The sequence below is a fragment of the Phyllobates terribilis genome, unplaced genomic scaffold, assembly GCF_046119375.1.
Source record: "Phyllobates terribilis strain yellow unplaced genomic scaffold, ASM4611937v1 Scaffold_12__6_contigs__length_324123572, whole genome shotgun sequence".
Lineage (NCBI taxonomy): Eukaryota > Metazoa > Chordata > Amphibia > Anura > Dendrobatidae > Phyllobates > Phyllobates terribilis.
This window is the reverse complement of record NW_027362772.1, coordinates 144,580,572-144,594,841: the sequence shown is the minus strand read 5'-3', so window position 1 is coordinate 144,594,841 and position 14,270 is coordinate 144,580,572. Positions and strand designations below refer to the sequence as shown.

Here is a 14,270-nt window from a genome sequence, read left to right as displayed (position 1 = left end):
ATCCTGGTATATTCTCCACCATCCTGGTCCCCCATCCTGGTATATGATCCCCTATCTTGGTATATGCTCCCCATCCTGGTATATGCTCCCTCATCCTGCTATATGCTTCTCAATTTCTAGTATATGGTCCTCCATCCTGGTATTAGGTCCCCCATCCTGGTATATGGCCCCCCATCCTGGCATATGGTCCCCAATCCTGATATATATGGTCCCCCATCCAGCTATATGCTAACCCATCATGGTCTACCATCCTGGTATATGCTCCCCATCCTGGTATATGCTCCTTCATCCTAGTATATGCTTCCCAATCATGGTATTTGTTACTCCATCCTGGTATCTGGTCCCCCATCCTGGCATATGCTCCCTCATCCTGGTATATGCTCCCTCATCCTGGTATATGCTAACCCATCATAGTCTACCATCCTGGTATATGCTCCCTCATCCTGGTTTATGCTCCCTCATCCTGGTATATGCTCCCCCATCCTGGTATATGGCCCCCCATACTGGCATATGGTCCCCAATCCTGATATATATGCTCCCCCATCCAGTTATATGCTAACCCATCATGGTCTACCATCCTGGTATATGCTCCCCATCCTGGTATATGCTCCCTCATCCTAGTATATGCTTCCCAATCATGGTATTTGGTACTCCATCCTGGTATCTGGTCCCCCATCCTGGTATATGCTCCCTCATCCTGGTATATGCTCCCCCATCCTGGTATATGCTAACCCATCATAGTCTACCATCCTGGTATATGCTCCCTCATCCTGGTATATGCTCCCTCATCCTGGTATATGCTCACCATACCAGTATATGGTCCCCCCATCCTGACATATATGCTCCCCCATCCAGTTATATGCTAACCCATCATGGTCTACCATCCTGGTATATGCTTCCCCATCCTGGTCCCCCATCCTGGTATATGCTCCCTCTTCTTGGTATATGCACCCCAATCCTGGTATATGCTCCCTCATCCTGGTATATGGTCCCCCATCCTGGTATATGGTCCCCCATCCTGGTATATGCCCCCCATCCTGGTCCCCTATCCTGGTATATGCTCCCCTCATACTGGTCCCCTATCTTGGTATATGTTCCCCATTCTGGTCCCCCATCCTGGTATATGGTCCCCCCATCCTGGTCCCCTATCCTGGTATATGCTCTCCCATACTGGTCCACCATCCTGGTATATGCTCCCCCATCCTGGTATATACTCCCCCATCCTGGTCCATCCTGGTATAAGCTTCCCCTCACCCTGGTCCCCCATCCTGGTATATGCTTTTATCCATCCTGGTATATGCTCCCCAATCCTAGTCCCCCATCCTGTTATATGCTTTTACCCATACTAGTATATGTTCCCCAATCCTGGTCCCCATCCTGGTATATGCTTTCCCCCATCCTGGTATATGCTTCCCAATCCTGGTCCCCCATCCTGGTATATGCTACCCATCCTGGTCCATGCTCCCCCATCCTGGTATATGCTTCCCCCCATCCTGGTTCCCCATTCTGGTATATGCTCCTCAATCCTGGTCCCCCATCCTGATATATATGCTCCCCCATCCAGTTATATGCTAACCCATCATAGTCTACCATCCTGTATACTCTCCCTCATCCTGGTATATGCTCCCTCATCCTGGTATATGCTCCCCCATCCTGGTATATGGTCCCCCATCCTGATATATATGCTCCCCCATCCAGTTATATGCTAACCCATCATGGTCTACCATCCTGGTATATGCTTCCCCATCCTGGTCCCCCAACCTGGTATATGCTCCCCAATCCTGGTATATGCTCCATCATCCTGGTATATGGTCCCCCATCCTGGTATATGGTCCCCCATCCTGGTATATGCCCCCCCCATCCTGGTCCCCTATCCTGGTATATGCTCCCCTCATACTGGTCCCCTATCTTGGTATATGCTCCCCATTCTGGTCCCCCATCCTGGTATATGGTCCCCCCATCCTGGTCCCCTATCCTGGTATATGCTCCCCCATACTGGTCCACCATCCTGGTATATGCTCCCCCATCCTGGTATATACTCCCCCATCCTGGTACCCCATCCTGGTCCATCCTGGTATAAGCTTCCCCTCACCCTGGTCTCCCATCCTGGTATATGCTTTTACCCATCCTGGTATATGCTCCTCAATCCTGGTCCCCCATCCTGGTATATGCTTTTACCCATCCTAGTGTATGTTCCCCAATCCTGGTCCCCATCCTGGTATACGCTTTCCCCCATCCTGGTATATGCTTCCCAATCCTGGTCCCCCATCCTGGTATATGCGCCCCCATCCTGGTCCACGCTCCACCATCCTGGTATATGCTTCCCCCATCCTGGTTCCCCATCCTGGTATATGCTCCTCAATCCTGGTCACCCATCCTGGTATATATCCATCCATCCATCCATAAATAGAAAAAAAACACTCCTACTCACCTTTCCAGCCTCCCCTGCAGGGCGTCGCCTGTGTTATTTAAAAAAAATGGCACCGGAATCAGCGCATGCGCATACCACGCTATCTTGTTGGAGACACCGTGATCTCCAGAGAGGCCAGAGGAGGAGTGTGGTGCTGGATTCAGCGCCTGCGTATAGCTCAATCTCCGGCGCCATCTTGTTGAAGACAGATTTTCAGTTTCTTCAACAAAATAGCGCCGGATAGGGCGGTATGTGCACGTGCTGATTCCGACGCCATTTTATTTTTATTGTCTGCACTATATGCAGGCTCGGACTCCGGCGCCTCTCCCCTCCTCCAGTCTTTTTGAAGATCACAGTATGTCCCCACTGGCGCCGGAGATCGCGGCTTGTGGTCAGCGCCTACACATACCACTATCACACTCCTCCTCCAGCATCATCCTCCTCACTGTCTGGGATGTGTCCTTCTGTGTCCGGCCACACTGCGTGTGGCTGGAGACAGAAGGACAAATATACAGTCCTACATATATACAGTCCTGCTCATCGTTATTGGCACCCTTGAAGTTTAAGTCCATAATGTGGAATATCTCCTGAAAAAAATGAATCAAGTGAAACAGTGTTTTTGTATAGGGCACGCGTGTTAAATACAATAGAACAAATGATAAACAATAATTTAAAACAAAAAACTATGGCAGGGATAAATAGAAAAACCTAAAGCTTGTTGTGTCACTGGTATTGGCACCCTTTACATTAATTTAGTATGGAAACACATTTTTACTCGCCTGTGGTAAATCACAAAAGAGATTCACCTATGATTAATTGTCGGTGCCCATGTGACATGAATTCGCCAATGAATGATGACTTCAGTGTTTTAAAAAGCCACATGGCAGGGCCTATTCCTTTGTCACAATGGTGAAGACGAAGGAGCTGTCTGAGGACATCAGAACTACTATTATTAGCAAACACAAGACTTCTAAAGGGTATAAGGCCATCTCTAAAGACCTTGGTATCCCAGTTTGAATAGTGTGCAATGTTATTAAGAAGTTTTCCAAGCATGGAACCATCAGGAATCTCCCTGGACGTGGGAGAAAGAGGAAAATTGACAAGAGATGTTTTTGAAGGTTGGTGCGAATGGTGGAAAAAGCATCATGTCAAACATCCAAAGACCTGAAGGCCAACCTGGAACAGTCTGGGGTCATGGTTTCAACAAGTACCATACGTCACAGACTAAACCAAGCAGAGCTTTATGGGCGAAGGCCAAGGAAGAAACCATTGCTGAAGAAAAGACATAAAAAGGAACAACTGATCTTTGCCAAAGAGTACCTTGACAAACCACAATCCTTCTGGGAAAATGTTCTGTGGACAGATGAAACAAAAATAGAGCTTTTTGGCAATGCAAAGCAACAGTTTGTTTACAGAAGGCGCTATGAAGCTGATAAGGAAAAGAACACCTTACCAGCAGTTAAGCACGATGGAGGATCCATAATGCTGTGGGGTTGCTTTGCTGCATCTGGTACTGGAGGCTTTGACTGTATCACAGGAATCATGAAATCAGAGAATTATCAAGAGATTTTAGAGCAAAATGTACTTCCCAGTTAAAAAAACCTGGTTAGAGTCGAAGATCATGGGTCCTCCAGCAAGACAATGACCCAAAGAACACATTCAAAAGTCCACTAGAATGCTTGAAAAAGAAAAAAACGGACTGTTTTAAAATGACCAGCAATGAGTCCTGACCTCAATGCTATTGAAAATCTTTGGGGTGAGCTGAAATCTGCCATTGGGAAAAGAACCCTGCAAACATTCAAGAGCTTGAACAAACTGCAAAGGAAGAGTGGGAGAAAATTCCAGCTGAGAAGTGTAAGAAGCTTATAGATGGCTACAAGAAACGTTTGGAGGCTGTCAGCAATGCCAAAGGGTGTGCGACCAAGTATTAATTAGGGGTGGCTTCATTGCTGCACATGCTGTTTATTCTGTTTTTCTTTGAAATTGCAACATGGAAGTTTAAAAACAATGTTTTATTGTTGTATTACTTTGGATCACTAATTAAAAAATCCTGAGGCTATAACTTTGGTACATTTCCATTTATTTTTGAAGATATTATACAGTCTATGAAAAAATGAAGGGGTGCCAATAGTGGTGAGCAGCACTGTGTGTGTATATATATATATATATATATATATATATATATATATACAGTTATATGAAAAAGTTTGGGCACCCCTATTAATCTTAAGCTTAATGTTTTCTTAAAATTGGTGTTTTTGCAACAGCTATTTCAGTTTGATATATGTAATAACTGTTGGACACAGTAATGTTTCTGCCTTGAAATGAGGTTTATCGTACTAACAGAAAATGTGCAATCTGCATTCAAACAAAATTTGACAGGTGCATAAGTATGGGCACCCTTATCATTTTCTTGTTTTAAATACTCCTACCTACTTTTTACTGACTTACTAAAGCACTTTTTTTGGTTTTGTAACCTCATTGAGCTTTGAACTTCATAGCCAGGTGTATGCAATCATGAGAAAAGCTACTTAAAGTGGCCACTTGCAAGTTGTTCTCCTGTTTGAATCTCCTCTGAAGAGTGGCATCATGGGCTCCTCAAAACAACTGTAAAATTATCTGAAAACAAAGATTATTCAACATAGTTGTTCAGGGGAAGGATACAAAAAGCTGTCTCAGAGATTTAACCTGCCAGTTTCCACTGTGAGGAACATAGTAAGGAAATGGAAGAACACAGGGACAGTTCTTGTTAAGACCAGAAGTGGCAGGCCAAGAAAAACATCAGAAAGGCACAGAAGAAGAATGGTGAGATCAGTCAAGGACAATCTTCAGACCACCTCCAGAGAGCTGCAGCATCAACTTGCTGCAGATGGTGTCACTGTGCATCGGTCAACTATACAACGCACTTTGCACAAGGAGAAGCTGTATGGGAGAGTGATGCGAAAGAAGCCGTTTCTGCAAGCACGCCACAAACAGAGTCGGCTGAGGTATGCAAAAGCACATTTGGAGAAGCCAATTTCTTTTTGGAAGAAGGTCCTGTGGACTGATGAAACCAAGATTGAGTTGTTTGGTCATACAAAAAGGCGTTATGCATGGCGGCAAAAAAACACAGCATACCAAGAAAAACACTTGCTACCCACAGTAAAATTTGGTGGAGGTTCCATCATGCTTTGGGGCTGTGTGGCCAATGCCGGCACCGGGAATCTTGTTAAAGTTGAGGGACGCATGGATCCTACTCAGTATCAGCAGATTCTTGACAATAATGTTTAAGAATCAGTGATAAAGTTGAAGTTACGCAGGGGATGGATCTTTCAGCAAGACAATGATCCAAAACACCGCTCCAAATCTACTCAGGCATTCATGCAGAGGAACAAATACAATGTTCTGGAATGGCCATCCCAGTCCCCAGACCTGAATATCATTGAACATCTGTGGGATCATTTGAAGAGGGCTGTCCATGCTCGGCGACCATCAAACTTAACTGAACTGGAAATGTTTTGTAAAGAGGAATGGTCAAAAATACCTTCATCCAGGATCCAGGAACTCATTAAAAGCTACAGGAAGAGACTAGAGGCTGTTATTTTTGCAAAAGGAAGATCTACTAAATATTAATGTCACTTTTCTGGTGAGGTGCCCATACTTGTGCACCTGTCAAATTTTGTTTGAATGCAGATTGCGCATTTTCTGTTAGTACAATAAACCTCATTTCAAGGCAGAAACATTACCGTGTCCAACAGTTATTACATATATCAAACTGAAATAGCTGTTGCAAAAACACCAATTTTTATAAAACATTAAGCTTAAGATTAATAGGGGTGCCCAAACTTTTTCATATAACTGTATATATGTGTATACTGTACAAACTTCACGTGGCTGAGTTGCTGCGGTTCCTTCCACTTCTCAATAATATCAGTCATTGGTGATGGAGGAAGATTTAGGAGGAAGAAATGTCATGTACGGACTTGTTAGCCCGGTGGCTTCTATTGCAGGACCACGCCGGCATGAGTGAGTTCAGGGCTGAGGGACCGGATGTTATACATCAGGGTCGGGAGGGCTGGATGTTATACATTGGGGCAATGGGGTTGGATGTTATACACCAAGGTCGGGGGGCTGGATGTTATACACCATGGGTAATGGGGCCGGATGTTATACACCGGGAGGGAACAAGGGGCTGGATTTTATACACCAGGGCCAGGGGGGCTGGATGTTGTACACCATGGGCAATGGAGCCAGATGTTATACACCGGGTCCGGATGTTATACATTGGGGGCAATGGGGTGAGGTGTTATACACCAAGGTTGGAGAGCTGGATGTTATACACTATGGACTATGGGGCCGCATGTTATACACCGGGGTCAGAGGGGCCGGATGTTATACACTGAGGGCTAAGGAACGGAAGTTATACATTCAAGTTCCCAGTAGCTTATTTTCACAACGGCCTCTAATAAATGGCATGATATAAGGAGCTGTGTTTTATTAGCGGCTCAAAGCCATTTGCAATAATCTTTTTTTTTTTTTATTGATCCACACCTGAATAAAAGTTATTGTAGGGTCAAGGGAGAATAACATGTCTCATAACTGTGCCTTAGTTACAGTCCATTGAATTAGTCCATTTCTGTGAGAAAAAAAACCCTGACATGTATCTGAAACGTGGCAGCGGTATATGAATTCCATTGCTGATACTTCAGATATTGGAAACTATTAACATTACACAGGATTTGGCATTTATAAATGTAGAAATATCCCGATACAGTCCAACAACACTAGAGATATATTAAGATAAACTTAAAGTGCAGGATGATTGAGAGAGGCGAGATTTAAAGTCTCCCACGCAACACCCTGACCAGAAATGTTATTGGTAGAAAGACACATATGGACAGAGTTGTGGATCCTCTTCTGTGAAAGTAAGAAAAACCGACAGTGGTCACTGAAATAACTCGAAACTAACAAAAGTCATTTTAAATTTAATGAATATCAACTAATTAAAATCAGACTTTGCTTTTTTGCTTTTGAATTTTGGTTCAAAAGAAAATTTTTTAAAAACAAACTATAAAATGGCCTGGACAAAAATGGTCGAACCCTTAACTTTCCGGCCTTTTGGCTAAGATCAAGTGTAATATTGTTCGTAAAGGTAGTATTTGTCTGGGCCGCCCTAGTAGACTGACACATCATGCACGATGGTAGCGGTGCGCTGGGCACTATGCCGAATAGCTTATATACTCATTCAGTGGAGACCCTGGCTTTCCAGGATCAAAACCATTAGGCCGGGTTAGTTTGAGAGCCCGAGGTGCACAGTGCCTCAGGAGTGGTGACCCTGGGGTGCCTAAACTCTCTTAGCATGGGAAACCCACTGAATTGTATTGCACATTTGCACAGTACTTTTCATTCACACTTTCTGAGCGCACACCCTTAATCTGGACCTTCTTGTTTTTCACACTGTGTCACTTTTTGCTTGTGTACTGTGTCGAGATGCGGTTCCCTTAAGGCTTCCCTCCTGAACGATCTAGGGGAGGCAGTGTGTAGCCATCAAGTTCCTCTCCCCGATGCAAAACCCCAGGCTCCCCTCCTTAAGAGTCTAGATTGGCTCCTGGTTTCACTTGAGTGGCTGCCTGGGTGGATGAAGGAGCATGACTTGGACTTTCCATGAGCTTTGTCGAAGGTTAGCCACTACTCCCAATTCGTTTCTGTGGCCTTCTGGCTCCAAGGAATTGAGAATGGTTTGTTGGGGGCCCTTCTCCTTTCAGAGTGGGTTGCAATAGAACTTATTTTTGCACTGTTTTTTTTACGTGGCCCTGTCACATTTTTTAGAGCACTCGGATGAAGAGATCACAATCTCTGGCTGGAACATCAAGCTGTTTGGAGATGGTGTTATAGCCTTTACCTTTAACATGTTTTTCTATAATTTTCATTCTAATCTCCTGAGAGAACTCTCTCCTTAATTTTATTTGGTCCATGTTCAGTGTGGTACACTCCATGATACCAAACAGCACAGTGACTACTTTTCACCCTTTAAATAGACGACAGACTGGTTACAAGTTTGTAGACATCTGTGATGCTAATTACAGGATACACATGTCCCTAAGGTCAAATTATTTCAATCTTTCTAGGGGTGTCATCATTTCTTTTCTTTAATTTTTCAGTTGAACCACAATTCAAAATCAATGTCTGATGTTTATTAGATTTCAATTGAAACAGAAGGGTACCAACAATTATGTCCATGTGTGTACCTCCTTGAGTCGTCCTCTTGAGAGAAGCTTAAAATCCAATTCAACCGTCAACCAATTATTAGAGTTCTTGTCCTCTTCCTCTCTGAAGAGTCTATTTGTCTATCAATTACATTCATTTATCAGAAGTTTTCCACAGATAAATCTGCATTGCTAATCATCCTATAACTTCTGTGATCCCCCTCTCCTAATGCTTTCCCTATTCCTAAATTTTTACATGCTCACAATCCCGTGTGTAGAAATCACTCCAAGGTCTGATCCAAAGTATATTAAAAAGATTTACCTGGTCTAAAGAAAATTGTCAAAGCCACAAATATTAAAGGGGTTGTCCACTATCTGGATAACCCCTTTTTAAATAAAGTAGATCCCCTTGTAAATTGAAAATAACAGATACTTGCCTGCCGTACCAGAGCTGCTCTCATGATATCTTCGCTGGGTCTCCCAGAGTTCAGTTGACATTGTTATGCCACGTGAGCACTGCAGCCAATCAGTGGCCGAAATTGGGCTGCTGTGCTCTCACCTTTGTCACATTAGTCCAAAGTAAGTGAGAGCACAGCTGCTGAATTTCGGCAACTAATTGGCTGCAGTGCTCACGTAGCATAACAATGTCCTCGAACCCCGGAGGACCTGGCGCCAACATCGTTGGAATGGCATTGGTTATTATTTTACAAAAAAAAACAAAAAACAATCAGTTCTCACCTCCTCTATCCCTTGCCAATTCAGCACAGATGCAAGAGTTTGCTGACTAGCTGCCACCGTATGACTACTGCAGCCAATCACTGGTCAGACCAGTCTCATGCTGCACTTACTGACATCAAGGCGGATGCTGAGCGGTGGTAGCGGTAGTATGGCATGTGACCACTGAGTCCACTGCAGCGGTCAGGTGCTGTCAGCTAGCCAAAAAGACATGCAGGGACCATTGGAAAATCAGCATTCGGCTGTATTACAGGCTTCATTTTTTTTGCCAATTTTATATTTGTATTTCTGTATTGTTAATATAATTGTCTTATCCTGTCTGTCTGTCTGTCTATCTGTCTGTCTGTCTGTCCAGGAAATCCCACGTCGCTGATTGGTCAGGCCGCGGCCAATCAGCGACACGGGATTTCAGAAAAATATGGCGGCCGTTAGCGGCTCACCCTCACACGCTCACCCGCACACGCTCACCCTCACACTCTCACCCTCACACCCTCAGACGCTCACCCTCACACGCTCACCCTCACACGCTCACCCTCACGCTCTGACGCTCACGCTCGGACGCTCATGTTCTGACGCTCACGCTCTGACACTCGGACGCTCACACGCTCTCACGCTCTGACGCTCACACGCTCTGACGCTCACGCTCTGACGCTCACGCTTGGACGCTCATGCTCGGACGCTCACGCTCTGACGCTCACGCTCTGACGCTCACGCTCAGACTCGGACGCTCTGACGCTCACGCTCTGACGCTCACGCTCGGACGCTCACGCTCAGACGCTCACGCTCACGCTCTGACGCTCACGCTCGGACGCTCTGACCCTCACGCTCGGACGCTCACGCTCAGACGCCCACGCTCTGACGCTCACGCTCACGCTCGGACGCTCACTCTCTGACGCTCACGCTCGGATGCTCACGCTCGGGCGCTCACGCTCACACTCTGACGCTCACGCTCTGACGCTCACGCTCGGATGCTCACCCTCTGACGCTCACGCTCTGACACTCACTCTCGGACGCTCACGCTCTGACGCTCACGCTCTGACGCTCACGCTCGGACGCTCACGCTCTGACGCTCACGCTCATGCTCAGACGCTCTCGCTCAAGCTCAGATGCTCACGCTCTGACACTCACGCTCTGACGCTCACGCTCACGCTCTGATGCTCACGCTCTGACGCTCACGCTCTGACACTCAGGCTCTGACGCTCACGCTCGGACGCTCATGCTCTGACGCTCATGCTCGGACGCTCACGCTCTGACGCTCACGCTCAAGCTCTGATGCTCACGCTTGGACGCTCACGCTCAGACGCTCACGCTCTGACACTCACGCTCGGACGCTCACGCTCAGACGCTTACGCTCTGACGCTCACGCTCTGATGCTCACGCTTGGACGCTCACGCTCGGATGCTCACGCTCTGACACACACGCTCGGACGCTCACGCTCGGATGCTCACCCTCTGACGCTCACGCTCTGACACTCACTCTCGGACGCTCACGCTCTGACGCTCATGCTCTGACGCTCATGCTCGGACGCTCACGCTCTGACGCTCACGCTCAAGCTCTGATGCTCACGCTTGGACGCTCACGCTCAGACGCTCACGCTCTGACACTCACGCTCGGACGCTCACGCTCAGACGCTTACGCTCTGACGCTCACGCTCTGATGCTCACGCTTGGACGCTCACGCTCGGACGCTCACGCTCTGACACTCACGCTCGGACGCTCACGCTCAGACGCTCACGCGGATTTCAGAAAAATATGGCGGCCGTTAGCGGCTCACCCTCACACGCTCACCCGCACACGCTCACCCTCACCTGCTCACCCTCACACGCTCACCCTCACACCCTCAGACGCTCACCCTCACGCTCTGACGCTCACGCTCGGAAGCTCATGTTCTGACGCTCACGCTCGGATGCTCACGCTCTCACACTCACGCTCTGACGCTCATGCTCTGACGCTCACACGCTCTGTCGCTCACGCTCGGACGCTCACGCTCGGATGCTCACGCTCACGCTCGGACGCTCACGCTCTGACGCTCACGCTTGGACGCTCTGACGCTCACGCTCTGACGCTCACACTCGGACGCTCACGCTCAGACGCGCACGCTCAGACGCTCACGCTCGGACGCTCACGCTCAGACGCTCACGCTCAGACGATCACGCTCAGACGCTCACACTCTGACGCTCACGCTCTGACGCTCACTCTCGACGCTCACGCTCTGACGCTTATGCTCAGGCTCTGACTCTCACGCTCTGACGCTCTCGCTCTGACGCTCACGCTCTGATGCTCACGCTCTGACGCTCACGCTCGGACGCTCACGCTGACGCTCAGACGCTCACGCTCACGCTCTGACGCTCACGCTCGGATGCTCACGCTCTGACGCTCACGCTCGGACGCTCAAGCTCACGCTCAGACGCTCACGCTCTGATGCTCACGCTCTGACGCTCACGCTCTGATGCTCACGCTCTGACGCTCAGGCTCTGACGCTCACGCTCACGCACTGACGCTCACGCTCGGACACTCACGCTCAGATGCTCAGGCTCTGACGCTCACGCTCACTCTCTGATGCTCACGCTCTGACGCTCACGCTCACGCTCTGATGCTCATGCTCTGACGCTCACGCTCTGGCTCTGACTCTGACGCTCACGCTCTGACGCTCACGCTCGGACACTCACGCTCGGACGCTCACGCTCTGACGCTCACGCTTTGACGCTCACCCTCGGACGCTCACCCTCGGACACTCACCCTCACACGCTCACCCTCACACGCTCACATTCTCACGCTCACATTCTCACGCTCCCATGCTCACCCTCACACGCTCCCACGCTCACCCTCACATGCTCCCACGCTCACCCTCACACTCTCACCCTCACTCGCTCCCACGCTCACCCGCTCACACGCTCACCCTGTGCTAGCCGGTCATCTCCCGGCTGCTCGCAGCAGAAGTTCCCCGACCGGCGGCCTCGCTCCCCGGTCCTCCAAAATTCGTTAGGGGCCCCGGGGGGATACATTGGGGGGTTAATTTAAAGTAGTGCACAACCCACTTAAACACAGCTTCGCTGATTAGTCGCGCCCGGTTGGCCACATACATATTCTAGAATACCCGATGCATTAGAATCGGGCCACCATCTAGTTGTTAATATTCAGGAAAAATGTTACAAAAAAATAAAGTGTCTGAGTCACATTATTTCTTATTTCTGATTTCTTATATTTTATAGCTCACTGTATATTGTGTTACCCTCTGATGCAGTAGTTTATATATAAGGGATGTGTAATTTTAGGTTTGTCGAGGTGGGGTGCAGTTGTACAGTTAGGGCCGCAGTGCTTTTAAATTCTTCATTATTAGTATTTATGTATTTAGTTTCCTTATTGACCCTGTCCCCCTACAAAAGATCTTTGTGGGGGATTTTAACATTACATTATTTTCATTATTGCTGATTTTACATTCTGAAGCTGAAATATCAGCCACAATTACAGTGTGAACGCAACCTCCAGGCCTGCACTGCAGAGCTGATATGGATGTGCTAAGACCCAGCAGCTGCTGCAGCCACGGCGCATCTAGTGAGCAGAAAGTGCTATTCCCTAATAGATGTCTATTGTCAGCCCCTTATAACCATACACTATATATACAAAAGTGTTGGGGCTTACCTCTTAATCATTATTTTCCGATTTTTCATTTAGTCCCATTGCCCCCGGTGTATAACATATGGCCCCATTGCCCCTTGTGCATAACATCTGGCCCTATTGCCCCCAGTGAATAATATATGGCCCCATTGCCCCCAGTGTATAACATATGGTCCCATTGCCCCCAGTGTATTACATATGGCCATTGCCCCAGTGTATAACATATGGCCCCATTGCCCCTTGGGTATAACATCTGGCCCTATTGCCCCCGGTGAATAACATATTGCCTCATTGCCCCAGTGTATAATATATAGCCCCATTGCCCCCGGTGTATAACATATGGCCCCATTGCTCCTTGGGTATAACATATGGCCCCATTGCCCCCGGAATATAACATCCATCCCCATTGCCCCTGGTATATTACATCGGCCTCCCGCCATACTGCCATACCAGCGCAGTCCTGTAATAGGAGCCTCCGATTATCAAGTCTGTTCATGTGGCCCTATTGCACCCGAGGAATAACATATGACCCCATTACCCCAGTGTATAACATATGGCCCCATTGCCCCTAGTGTATAATATATGGCCCCATTGCCCCTTGGGTATAACATCTGGCCCCCTTGTCCACGGTAAATAACATATGGCCCCATTGCCCCCTGGTGTATAACATATGGCCCCATTGCCCCAGTGTATAACATATGGCCCCATTGCCCCCAGTGTATAACATATGGCCCCATTGCCCCCGGAATATAACATCCATCCCCATTGCCCCTGGTATTTTACATCGGCCTCGAAATGTTTAAGAATCCGAAACCCTGTAACGTTACAGAGTGGGGTAACCGAGTGCTGAGGAGCAGAGGGCAGAAAAGTCACCACCGCTCTGACTCCATAACTGCAGGGTCCAGACCTTCTCTGGTATTAACATCAGCACAAACACTGCGCCCCCGCCGGGAGCTTCATGGCTGAGCAGCTACATGCAGCCTTACATTACGAAGCACAATGACGAGCGTCAGATGGAGTGGTGTAAAGCCGCCACCACTGGACTCTGGAGGAAACTTGCTCTGTGCACTGACGGATCACACTTTTCTATCTGGCATCTGGTGGACGAGTCTGGGTTTGGTGAATGCCAGGAGAATTTAACCTGACTGCCTGCGTTGTGGCAGCTGAACAGTTTGGTGGAGGAGGGATAATTCTATGGGCTTGTTTTTCACGGGTTGACCTAGGTCCAGTGAAGGAAAATCGTAATGCTTCAGCATACAAGACATTGTGGACAATTGTAGCGTCCACCTTTGTGGGAACAGTTTGGGGAAGGCCCTATTCATT

The 14,270-nt window shown here is 47.9% G+C and overlaps 1 protein-coding gene across 2 annotated transcripts in view; it reads left to right on the top strand.

Annotated features, from left to right (window-relative positions):
* LOC141172290 (BAR/IMD domain-containing adapter protein 2-like) overlaps positions 1 to 14,270 on the top strand; it is a 200,227-nt gene that overhangs the window by 65,017 nt on the left and 120,940 nt on the right. The window lies entirely within an intron of this gene.